At 38.9% G+C, this 12,202-nt stretch overlaps 1 long non-coding RNA gene across 3 annotated transcripts; it reads right to left on the reverse strand.

Annotated features, from left to right (window-relative positions):
• Positions 1 to 2,642: 2,642 nt before the first annotated feature.
• Positions 2,643 to 6,192, reverse strand: LOC130462665 (uncharacterized). Of its 3 annotated transcripts, none has more exons than XR_008923296.1 (3): positions 5,801 to 6,192; positions 3,813 to 4,912; positions 2,643 to 2,944 (listed from the first exon to the last, which is right to left on the reverse strand). It is a non-coding gene; the product is annotated as an uncharacterized lncRNA (long non-coding RNA). The 3 variants fall into 3 exon arrangements; XR_008923297.1 differs by lacking the exon at positions 5,801 to 6,192 and having other exon boundaries at positions 3,813 to 3,935; positions 4,661 to 5,790; XR_008923295.1 differs by lacking the exon at positions 5,801 to 6,192 and having other exon boundaries at positions 3,813 to 5,790.
• Positions 6,193 to 12,202: the final 6,010 nt, after the last annotated feature.

Raw genomic sequence — 12,202 nt, forward strand, 5'->3', positions numbered from 1 at the left:
AAGAGAAGAGATGTACTGAAATTCTAAGAAAGTGGCTATCTGTGGAAGAATCTGCTTTAAAGCAGAAATCTAGAATCCAATGGCTAGCTGATGGGGATTCTAACTCTAAGTTCTTTTATGCTTCTGTCAAGCAAAGAAGAAACATAAATAGAATTTCTTTGCTGTATACTCCTCAAGGGCATAAAATTTTAAATCCTGGGGAAATTACTGTGGAAATTCAGAAATTCTATATGGCTCTTCTAGGTACAGCTGCTCCCCACTCTAAGCCTGATCTCCCCACTCTTAGGTCAGGCCCAAGATTGTCTAGAACTGCAGCTCTATCTCTTTGTGTTCCAGTTACCACTGATGAGATTGACTTGGCTCTCAAGTCTATTGATGACAGTAAAGCTCCAGGGTTGGATGGATACAATGCTGTGTTTTTTAAGAAAGCATGGCCTTGGATTAAAGAAGATGTGTATGAAGCTGTCAAGTTCTTCTTCCAGAAAGGGGAAATGTATCCTGGTATGAACTGCACATCTGTTACTCTGGTACCTAAGGTGCCTAATGCATCCCGTGTTAAAGATTTTCGTCCTATTGCATGCTGTTCCACTCTTTACAAAATTATCTCTAAGATTCTTACTGCAAGGTTGCAAAAAGTTATTACTGAAGTGGTTAGTGAATGCCAATCAGGGTTTATTCCTGGGAGGTTCATTGCTGACAACATTTGATGGCAACTGAATTAATCAAGGGGTATGGCAGAGCTCATATATCCCCTAGATGTGTTCTAAAGGTTGACCTAAAAAAAGCTTATGACTCAGTTGACTGGAGCTTTCTTCAGACTGTTCTGCAAGAGCTAGGGTTCCCTCAAGTGTTTGTGAAGTGGATCATGACTTGTCTTACAATTGTTTCCTACTCTATTCTCATCAATGGTTTTCCTAGCGAACCATTTCAAGCAAAAAAAGGGCTGAGACAGGGGGATCCCCTTTCCCCTTTCCTGTTTGCTATTGGAATGGAATACTTGACAAGATGTATGAACCAGCTGAAGCTAAATCCTGATTTTAACTTCCACCCTAGGTGTGAGAAGCTCAATATTACTCATCTGATGTTTGCAGATGACCTATTATTGTTTGCAAGAGCTGACAAGGTCTCTGTACAGTTACTTCTTGAAGCTTTTTCCAAGTTCTCTTCTGCTTCAGGCCTTGAAGCTAATATGGATAAAAGTAATATTTACTTTGCTGGTGTTTCAATGTGTGACAAAACAGATATTTTATCTGATCAGAAAATCTCAGAAGCTTGCCTTCCTTTCAGATATCTAGGGGTGCAACTTTCCTCCAAGAAATTATCCTATCCACAATGCAAGCCTTTAGTGGACAAGATTCTGGCTAGAACTAAGGTGTGGTCAGCTAAGTTTTTGTCTTATGCTGGCAGGTTGTTACTTATCAAAACCATCTTGTTTGGCATGCAGACCTTCTGGTGCCAAATCTTCATTTTACCTAAAAGAATCATTAAGGAGGTAGAAGCTTATTGCAGATGTTTCCTATGGACTGGTGACACTGCAGCATCAAACAAAGCTTTAGTAGCATGGGATAAACTGTATCAACCTAGAAACTCTGGTGGTTGGAATGTGAAGAACATTGCTGCTTGGAACAAAGTAGCCATTGGGAAATTGCTGTGGGCTTTGGCTTTTAAAAAAGATAAACTGTGGGTGCAGTGGGTTGATAGCTTCTATATGAAAGGCCAAAATCCTCTTCAGATGTCCACTCCTGGGTCTTGTTCTTGGGCTCTTAAAAAGATCTTTAATAGTAGAGAGGTTATTCTGCAAATCGGTGGTTGGGACAAAGCTACTGCAAATGGAAAATACTGTATTAGCAAGGTGTATAAATGCTTGCAGGGTGTTGCTCCTAAGGTTACTTGGTGGAGAGTAATGTGCTATAACAAAGCTAGTCCGAAAAGCTTGTTTATCACTTGGTTGGTTATCCTTAATAGGCTTTATACTACTGATAGACTTCAAGCTTGGGGGATTCAGTGTTCTGATCAATGTGTGCTGTGCACAGATGGGAAAGAGACAGTTGAACATCTGTTTTTTGAGTGCAAGTTTTCCTCTGCAGTCTGGTCTAAACTGTTGTTGTAGATTGGTGTTCATAGAGGAGCTACTGGTTTTGCTTCTGAGTTGCAGCAAGCTATGAAGAGAAGCAGGAAAGTTGGTGTGGCTGATCAGCTGTATGTTATGTGCTTCACTGAAGCCATTTACAGTGTATGGCTTGCTAGAAATGCTGTAATCTTTAAAAGGCCTACTAAGAGCATAGACAATATTGTTAGGGAAATTTTGTTTAAAGTTTGCTGTAGAGGTTCTGAGGAACTTAGGAATAGATTACTACACATTTGATTTTGTGTAGAGTAGTTTTGGTGGCCTAGTTTCCCTGTTCCCTTGGGTGTTTTGCTCAAGGCTTTGGTTATTAATACAATTATTAATTGCCAAAAAAAAAAAATTAACGACCAAAAATACCATCGTAAAATGTCATTCCAATGGTAAAAAAATACTAAATTTTTGGCAATAACGACGAACTATTCTGTAGTTAATATTGCAATCATAATAACATTATTTACATTCTTCAAAACACCTAACTTTTCTATATGGAACAATATACAAAACTATAAATCAATAAATTAAAACAAATGAAAATTTCATTACTCAAAAAAAATTTGACAATAGAACTTCAAGTTATGTGAACCCAACAATCACATCTCCTTGTCTTTAAATTCTAAGAAACTAATGTTAATAGAACAAAATAAAATCTAAATAGTTGAAGTGTCCTCTCTTGGAGCCTTAAGCCGTTGTAGTGACACTTCTTTAAATATTTAAGTTCATCTTCAACTGAACTCATGTGGCTCTTGAGTGCATTGTTTTCTTCTTGTACCGTATCCACGGAATTGGTTCTTCTGCCATTATTTTTTGAATTTCCTCCTATAACACATATAACCATGGCATTTAGTAGGAGAAAATAAAAAAAATAGAGTAAAGTGCAGTATCAGTTTGTGTTGTGTAGGATCAGGCTGTGGATGAAATATATCAGTTTATGTAGCAGTATCATAAATCTGTCACTCATAACCTCCCCACTCACCAAATACGTAACATAATTTTTATTCTCCCCAATCTGCTCCAATTGTGTACAACAGGAGAGCTACGAAGAAAGCAGTAAAAGACCAAGTTTGACAGCATCGGACATAAGGAAGACAAGTAGAGGTTGGTAGAGATAACCATTGGCACCTAGCTAAAGGACAAGAATCAATTAAGGAGATGTACTTGGCAGAACTTTAGGAAAATGTAGGAGAATCAAGAATCAAGAATAATAAAATTGTTGAAACAAGTATGCCAAGGTTCTGTTGAAACAGTTTGTGTAGTAGTAAAATCTGTCACTCATAAGTCATACCCTCCCCACTCCCCAAATGTGTAAGAGAAGCTAACATAGGTGAGAAAGGACATAAGCATTTTTGTGTCATTTCTACATTTGAAGAGAGAACCTTTGAACTTATTTCAGGTTCTGTATTTTCAGTTTATGAAGTTATTTCTCGTTTTTCTTCCCCCAGTATGTTTATTAGATCTATTTTTTCCAGTGGATTTCTTATCTATATATTTTTCTATGATTATTTTTACCTTGTCACTTGCACGTTGCCAAGCCTCGACGAATTGGCTGAGTGAAAAACATTGCCAAGCCTTAACGAATTGGCTATATAAGTTCAACCAGGAAAAAAAGAAAGAAAGAGATAACAGTTCAATAAACCAACTGTAAGAGCTTAAAGCAATGATTGCAGATGGCAGATAAGGTATATACCTGTATCGAGTAAATGAAGTGAGCAATGACCGGAAATCTTCAAGTCCTCCAAGATAGTCTAAGCTATTCATATTTTTGAGATCTCGTCCTTCTGCTGCTTGTTTTTGTTTTGACCGGTGTCTCCTTTTTTGCATTGCAGGTCAGTGAATTGTAGAAAATAATTTATTACACATGATGGAATGTTAATTCTTAACTGTTGTACCTTATAATGAAGATTTACTTAATCAGCTGTTCAACCTAATTGACTATCAATCACTAAGCCTAACTTCATTATGCAGCTACGATACTATTTATTTCTGATATTCATCCTTCATAAAAGTGCAGACTTCTGCTGCATTAAGTTAACTACTGAACATGCGCTAAGAAGTTGCAAGACCTAACATGCATCATGAGTTCATGATATCCGTGAGAGCTAAATGTGGATTGTGGAAGTAGGCTGATCAGTTTTTTAGTGAAGAATTAAGAATAGAAGTAATGGTGTTCCTATTTATGATATTTCGACTAAGGAATTTTCTGAATTTTAATAAGAGCACGATTTTTTGAGAGCAAAAGAAAAGGTAACAGTCTTTGGGTAAACATTGGCATATATATAAATGAATTGTCTCAACTCTTCTACATCAGATCACACCCCTTTTCTTTTATATTTACTAGCTGGTTATAATGTAGGAGGTGCAGAAATCATAGAAAGATAACAAATGTGTTCGCCTTGAAATAAAAAAAATCCCTACCAATCAACACCACAAAATATGTAATGCTAATGAAGCCAGTATAAAACTTATAGAACATCCTAGGCATTATGCAGGAAAGTTAAACAAAATAGAATGAAGGAAAGGTCAGGTATTCCTTACCAAATGTTGTTGAGCAGTTGTCCCTCTTTCCACTGCAACAACATGAGTATCATTAGGCAGGCCATGTTGTGCCAATTTCTGGACAAGCAGGAAGTGTTGCCAAACACATATATACATCTAGGGTACATTCAGGGTCAACAACATTCTCTGCTATATACAACGGATCAGTTCCCCCATTCCTTGAGTGTCCGGTGAGATATCTAACACTAGTTGCGATGCCTCAACGAAATTCCTAGTGTTCAGCTGATATACCTGAAGCAATAGTAATACATAACAAGGAAGAAAATTTCAGACTACCACTTATGGTAAATAATATTTGCTTCAGCATTTAGTCACTATTAAAGTAAAGCAACTTTTTCATAGGTGCAACAAAGGGAGAACAGGTGAGAAAACCAAAGGCACCCTTGTGATATCATATAATGACCGAGAAATAACTACCTTTTCTTTATTATAGAGACTGAAAATAACTTTATACAAGTAGTTGACCAAATTCAAAAATAAGTATGCAAAGTGTAATGAAAAGAAATAGTGGAAGAAAATTAGATCACTAATTCTGGCAAGATCAATAAGTAAATCAAGTAGGGGAAGGATTTGGATTCATGTGGGATCCAATGTTTAACGCATTGATGTGATCTGGTAACAATGGAAAACAAAAACTAAAACTGTAAATAGTCACAAACTAAGACATGAGTCGAGTGGAGTTAGAGACTTAGAGTCATCACCTTCTCAAAGTCCAAATTTGTGCTTCATATAATCATAACGCAATAATTCATGCTAATGAAAACCAATGACCTGACCTTTATAGCTACGGTTTGCCTAATTCGGTCCTGATTTTCTGTTTCTGAACTCTCAATCCAATGAAGAATAAAAAAACCTCAAATTGGGATCAATACATAAGTCAATTCAGTAAAACAAAGGGCAAGATCAATATACCAGAACGATTAACTACCCTATTGAAAGAATCCTACCTACAAGCCTCGAAATTTTGCTAAAATACCCAAACCTCCAATTTGAAATTTATCAATTAAAACATGAAAAGATAGAAATACACATATTTAACCTAACATAATCCATCAAAACAATCAAGGACGATTAAAAAAATTTAAATAAAATAAGAACACAAGAAATAATCTCGCGTACCATTGCTGAATCACCTACTCCCTCGCCAGAATATCAACGACCTGATTGAGAAGATCTACCACCAAGCCTTCCTATTACATCGCAACACATTCCAATTCCACCACCAAAAACGCCATCTAGTACATGATCCACCACCAATTAAGCATCTACCCATTTCGATTTTACCACCAATATCGTCTCCTTTGCCAATTACACCACCAAAACAATGGCCAGAGGTTGAAGTTGTTTCTCATTGAAGATCGATATGAATGAAAGACGGTTTAGTCGATAGAAAGGTCGGCAGGAATTTGGGCTTTGATTTTCACTCGCTGCCATATCTTGAATCAGAGAAAAATATACTTAAGTTTTGGTGTGAGTTTGGTGGAATATTATAAACTTATTAAAAGTGAACAATAACGACGACACTAATGTGAAAATGCAAATTCAATTTTTGTTTTTAAATTTTTTAGATGTCCCGCGCGACTTTTTTTAACGTGAATTATATTTTAGCTCTTTTAACGAGAATGTTTTTGCTCCCGTCGTTAGTTAGTGGTCGTTGAAAGCATTAATTCTAGTAGTGGTATGACCCGACTGTCGGTAGTAGCCCGACTTATTTTGGTGTATGGTTGGCTCCCATCACCCTTTCTTTCCTTTTGAGGATACTTTACTTTACCCGTTCGAAGCTACTTTTTATTAAGTTGTGAGTCAAGAGTCGTGTCTCGTGTCGAGTCTTGTCTCCATGTTTACTTGTTTATTATATGGCTTTTTGTAGACACCTACTATTGTCCCCATTCCCGAAAGGGAAGGTTCGATGATGAGAACATAAATCTCCACTTGGCAACGCATCTCCTATAAAATAACGAATCTCAATCACCCTTTTCATTTCACCCGAAACCTTCTATTTATAGAAACCTGCTATTTATGAAAACCTGCTAAAAATAGTAACTTCCGTAATGGGTAGTTGTTAAAAGTGGCAAGTCATAAAAGATAGAACCCTGTCGGAATTAGGTGTTGCACTCCAACATAAATCCTAAATGAGATAGAAATTGTGGGAGGAATCCTATTCCTAATATGATTCGAAAATAAGAGTTACGTATTAAATAAAATCCTAACGAGCCTAGAGTTCGTAACGGGCCCAAACGCATCCCGTCATAAAGTTAATACGCACTAAAAGACTCGAATAAGTCTCAAACACCCCAGATTCTAAGAGTCCGAATCGGATTAAGAAAACGGCCCAGACCCTATTTTCAACGCCGCTGAAATTACCTGGGACGTGTTCTTTCCTAATTCCTTGTGGATTAGAGCTCTACAATTCTATCTTTCCTATAGCCCTAAGTTCGACGTGAAAGACACACACAATTATTATTCTGAGTATTGACTCCAACCCCTAAGCCTAAGCCTCACGCTGCGAAATTGATCACGCGTTCTGTCGCAATCGATCCAAAAATCGAACAGAACGTATCCTGTCCCGTATCTTGAGATTCGTTAAGTAAAAGGAGAAATAGAAAAGTCAAAGTGGTTAGTTTTCTGAGAACCGTGACGCACCTCTCAAGGGTGCGTCGTAATGTGTCCCTTTTCCATGATTTAATTGCTTTCCTCGCCCTTTTTATGAACTGTTAAACTAATTAAATCTGATTGTTCTATCACGCCTAATAAAGATAATATTTTTGGGAAATTGGATTATCATGCTAGGTCCCTTAAAACAATCTAAATCAGATAATCGCGCTCGATCTAGTATTATATGTTGCATATTGTTAAAATCAACTCAGATTAGTTTAATAGTTAACGCATGTCCCTTCAATTATTCATGCTGAGCTAGTAAGGATATCCTGCCTCTGGAGTTATCGACGAGCGAGTACTCCTCTCGGTAGTTACAGTCCCCCAAACCCTCAATCTCTACCCTGCGGGTGTACGTCGAGAGATCCCCACACCAGGGATCACAAGGGAACCTACGGCCGTCGTGGTCAAACATAATTGCACTCCCTTTATGTCACGATAACCGGGTTTTGTCAGTTTTTCTCATTGTCGTTAAAAACTGAATGGCGACTCCTATATTACTAGTCAATTGGGTGTAAACTCACAGAAAATCTAATTACACTTGATTTGACAAAAAGAAGCGTCACACCCACGAGGGACGAGGTCACGCATTAGCCTCGTGCTTTTTCGACCCCCTCACAGTGGCGACTCCACTGGGGATAGTGAAGGAAATACTCGTGCTTGTAGGTAATCAAAATAGCCGAAGGGTGAAACGATCCTACCCCGCGTTTATTTCCCCATCAAGTTGGGACGACCTGAAAATCAGCATATTAATGTGAACGGGCAGAACCGCATAACGAATCTTGGCTCCCTCAGGGAGTTTGGACTAAGGATACCCATCGCCAACCGGGGGGAGCATACGCTTCGAATGTTGTCCACTCGGCACTTTCGCTAGTTGTACACCCGTCCCAAAACCAATCGCTCGCCCATTAGGTCCCTCTCATCGGTGCATGCCCCCTTGGCTTACATCGTGATTGGCCTCTTGGGCGAAATTCGTCTGTTGAAGGCACTACCTCGACCGGGGCATGTGTTGGATCTGCGATAGAAGCGGTACCAAGCCAGGCGCCAATACTACCCATAGAAGCCTATCATAAACTACATGACATGTTATTTAAGGAAATAATGCCCTTGGTCCAAGTATGCATTCTATGTTAAGTCTAATAAATGCGGTTCAGTATTAATTAACAAGTTAATAATTCAGTGAGATCAAGTGAGCTGAATGCCTAGCTAGAGGCCGCTTCAGTTCAAGTGGAATTAATAATATTAATCCACAGCTTACTCTTGACTGAACCCGTAGGGTCACACAAATAGTACGTAAACGGATCAAGTATTTAATGGCATTAGATACTCCATCTATGGATATTCGGAATCGACGGATCTTGGTTTCAGTGGGAGCTGAGATCGTCACAGGCAAGAAATGAATACTCCGGAAACGATGATATTGCCGGAAACGGAAATATGGATCGTATCGGAAATATAAATATTATCCAAGTCGTAGATGTTGCCGGAAACGGAAACATGGTACGTATCGGAAAATATTATCGGAAATGGAAATATTACCAGAATCGGAAATATTGCCGGAAACGGAAATATTGTCAGAATCGGAAATATTATCGGAATCGGAAAATAATTCCGGAAACGGAAATATTAAATATTTGTTCGAAACGGAAATTGATTCCGGAATCGGAAATATTAAATATTGTTCGTATCGGAAATGAATCCCGGAACCGGGAATTTAATCGGAAGCGTAACGTACGAATTAGCATCGGACGAGGCCTGCCGGACGAAGGCCCAGCACGAAGTCGGTCCATCGCCCAGCAAGCCAAACGCGCGCCCAGCCAAGGCAGCGCCCAGGCCCACCGCAAGGCAGGCCCAGCGCGCGCCTAAGGCCATGGGCCTCGCTGCGTGGGCTGCTGCTCGCACGCACGCATGGGCGGCCCTCGTGGCTGCCGTGTGTGTGTGTGAGTTTGTGTTCATGCACGATTCCTAAAACTATTAGAATTAGTATATGATTAAATTCCTATTCCTAAAAGGATAAATTAATTAATTAGAGTTCTTATAGGATTCTAAGTTTAATTAATTCGTATCCTACTAGGATTCCAATTCCCTTTCCATAACTCTATAAATACGTGCCTAGGGTCACATATTTTCAGAGATTAATTCAAGTATTCAAAGTGAGTTTTAAGAGAAAAATTCAGCCACATTCCTTGCTCAATAGTGCCGAAAATTCTAGTACCTTAAGGGCGATTCTAGTTGGTCAATCTTAAGGCGGATCCGGACGTGCTGTGGACTATCTACGGAGGGACGACACTTGGAGTCCTAAAGACTTGTTCTTGTTCGGTTCGGGCGCAGCTAGGGAAGGCACGCAACAAAGAGTATGCATCTAAACTATGCTATATGATTATGTGTAAATAATATGTATTCCTGGCTAAATGGTTTTTTCCGCATGATTTATGAATTGTCATATGTATCATAACCTAACAGTTATATTGCCTCATGATGTAATGTTAGTTATGTGTAGTGAAATATGTGATTGTGTGTGACAAACAACGTTAGAAAACCAACGACCTTAAAAATTGCCCAAACATTCACAAACCAATTGGCCAAAGAGTTATACCAAAATACGTGTTCCGCAAACGCGAACGATCGCCACAAAAATAAGCGACGCTCGGGATGGCCCGTAACGAATCCACAAACGCCGCACAACGCGTAAAGGACGTTATTAGGCAAACACGCAAAATCAAAGCCGCATAAACAAAAAGTATATGCAAACAAAAGACGAGAACCAGCCAGGGAGGCATTTTCAACGCCCCTTGCTGGGCGCCATAATTTCTCACGCCCTATGCTGGGTGCTGAAGTTGCTGCATGGCCTTTTGGTCAGGCGCAGCAGCCTCGGTGCCCGCGTAAAAAAAAATATACGCAGCAAAAAAAAACTTTTCGTAAAAATTGCTGCAAGGGCGTATGAAAAGGCACTCGATTCTAAAAGCGACTAAAAAAAATAACTCTTTGTGTCGTTGTTAGGCCTCCTATGACGACAATGTTCGGCTCCAAAACCGAGCACGCTAATTGAAATAACCTTGAATGTCACATGGGCAAAGTATTCAAAAAATAATGTTCAAATGAAGTTTTCAAGGAAAAATAATGTTCGAATAAAATAAAATTCCTAGTCTAGACTAGGCTATGGCAAAGTACAATCTAAATCCTAAGTCTTAGTTGTCTTATCCATAGAATCGGTCCTAATGCTTGTTGTCGTTCTGCAAGTTAAAAGGTTAAACCATATTGAGTCTCCCTTCCTAACATTTAAATCAATAAGCACCCATATGTAATTGTCATCCCTTGCTAAGAATCTACGACCTCAATGGAAACAGTCACATTCTGAAAACCATTCCCCCATAGTCGCACAACCCCCAAAGTGAACCTAAGGTGTCAATACCATTAGCAAAAATTAATGGCCTCAAGGCTTATGATCACATTGGGTCACGACTATCATAGTCTTCTTGAGCCACTCGCTCCTTGAAATATTCCCAAGTACGGACTAAAAGATTTTCCATGAATGCAACATGACAAACCATGAAAATACCCAAATCAGCATGCCATAAGGCTACCATTGGGGTTAAGCAATACACACTAAGAGAGAAGCCGCACTAATGATTCTAAAATGAAAATTCGATCTCCCCAATTAACTACCTTGCCAACATTAAGCAAAGTGGCGCATGACAAATGAACACCCAAGGGTTAAAATCTAAAGTGTCAACCAACGAAAGTTATGGTCCAATTAGCCTAAATCCGAAAGTTGCTTGGTCAAGTATTATAGGCTTACGCCGCGTCATTATTTTGAGTCTAGGCCACCTCCTTGTATTCCTACACGGGTTATAACCAGAAAAATTAATGGAAGTTCGAGTCTAAATCACAACTTCCAATTAAATCCCGAAAACTGGAATCTGAAAAGAAGCAAAAAATTATTTTCGATGTAATCCTTTCGTTAAATTTCAATAAGGTAAAAACAACATTTCGAATCTACGCTAGTTGCACAATTTAAGAAACGACTAAATATGCTTGCAAAGTAAGATAATTTAAAGGTCCACCCTAGGCCAACTAAAATTAAAGGTCCACCCTAGGCATACTAAAATAAAAGGTCCACTATAGGCCTACCAAACGAGGCTCACTCAGTCTCGCCTCGTGACTCAAAGACCACAACCATCTACCTTTTAGCCCAAATAAAAAAAATGGATTGAAGGATTTATGTTGGGGAGAAATCCCAAGCAAAAAGAAAAAATAGAAAGAGAAAAGGGAGAGCGAAAAGAACGAGCCATGAAATACTTAGCCCGTACCTCCCAAAGTGCGAAATTTACGCAAGTAAACGAAGGAAAAGAATTGAGTCAACCAATCCAAATCATGCCACAAAAACTACATAAAGTTCTACGATGTCTACCCTTTCCAATCCTTATGTTCTTAGACGCCTTCGCTCTGGGGCCCCTGTTAAGCTCATTTAACCCATCCATGTTCTCATTGCCATAACCCAAGAAACCATTACCTCGACTCTTGCTCTTGAACTTGTTGTCAACTGCAAACCACGTACGGCTATTGACACGTGCGTCATACCCATTATTTCCAAAGCCCAAACCTGCTCTTACACCACCATTAGCATAATGACCATATAACTTGTTTGGATACGTCCTGTTTGATTGATGTAAACTCGTGACACTAGCTTGAGGCCGAAAATTGTGAGTCCTAGCAGATATAATCCTCATGCTTGACCAATACCTATACAAATTATCCTATCTCATTCAACCCATCTTTCAAACCGTCTTGAGTCACGAGTAAAAAAAAGGAAGACAAATGAAAAGTACAAAACAATAATGAATAATAAAAAAGCAAACTTTGCAA

The sequence above is a fragment of the Spinacia oleracea genome, chromosome 6, assembly GCF_020520425.1.
Source record: "Spinacia oleracea cultivar Varoflay chromosome 6, BTI_SOV_V1, whole genome shotgun sequence".
Taxonomy (NCBI): domain Eukaryota; kingdom Viridiplantae; phylum Streptophyta; class Magnoliopsida; order Caryophyllales; family Amaranthaceae; genus Spinacia; species Spinacia oleracea.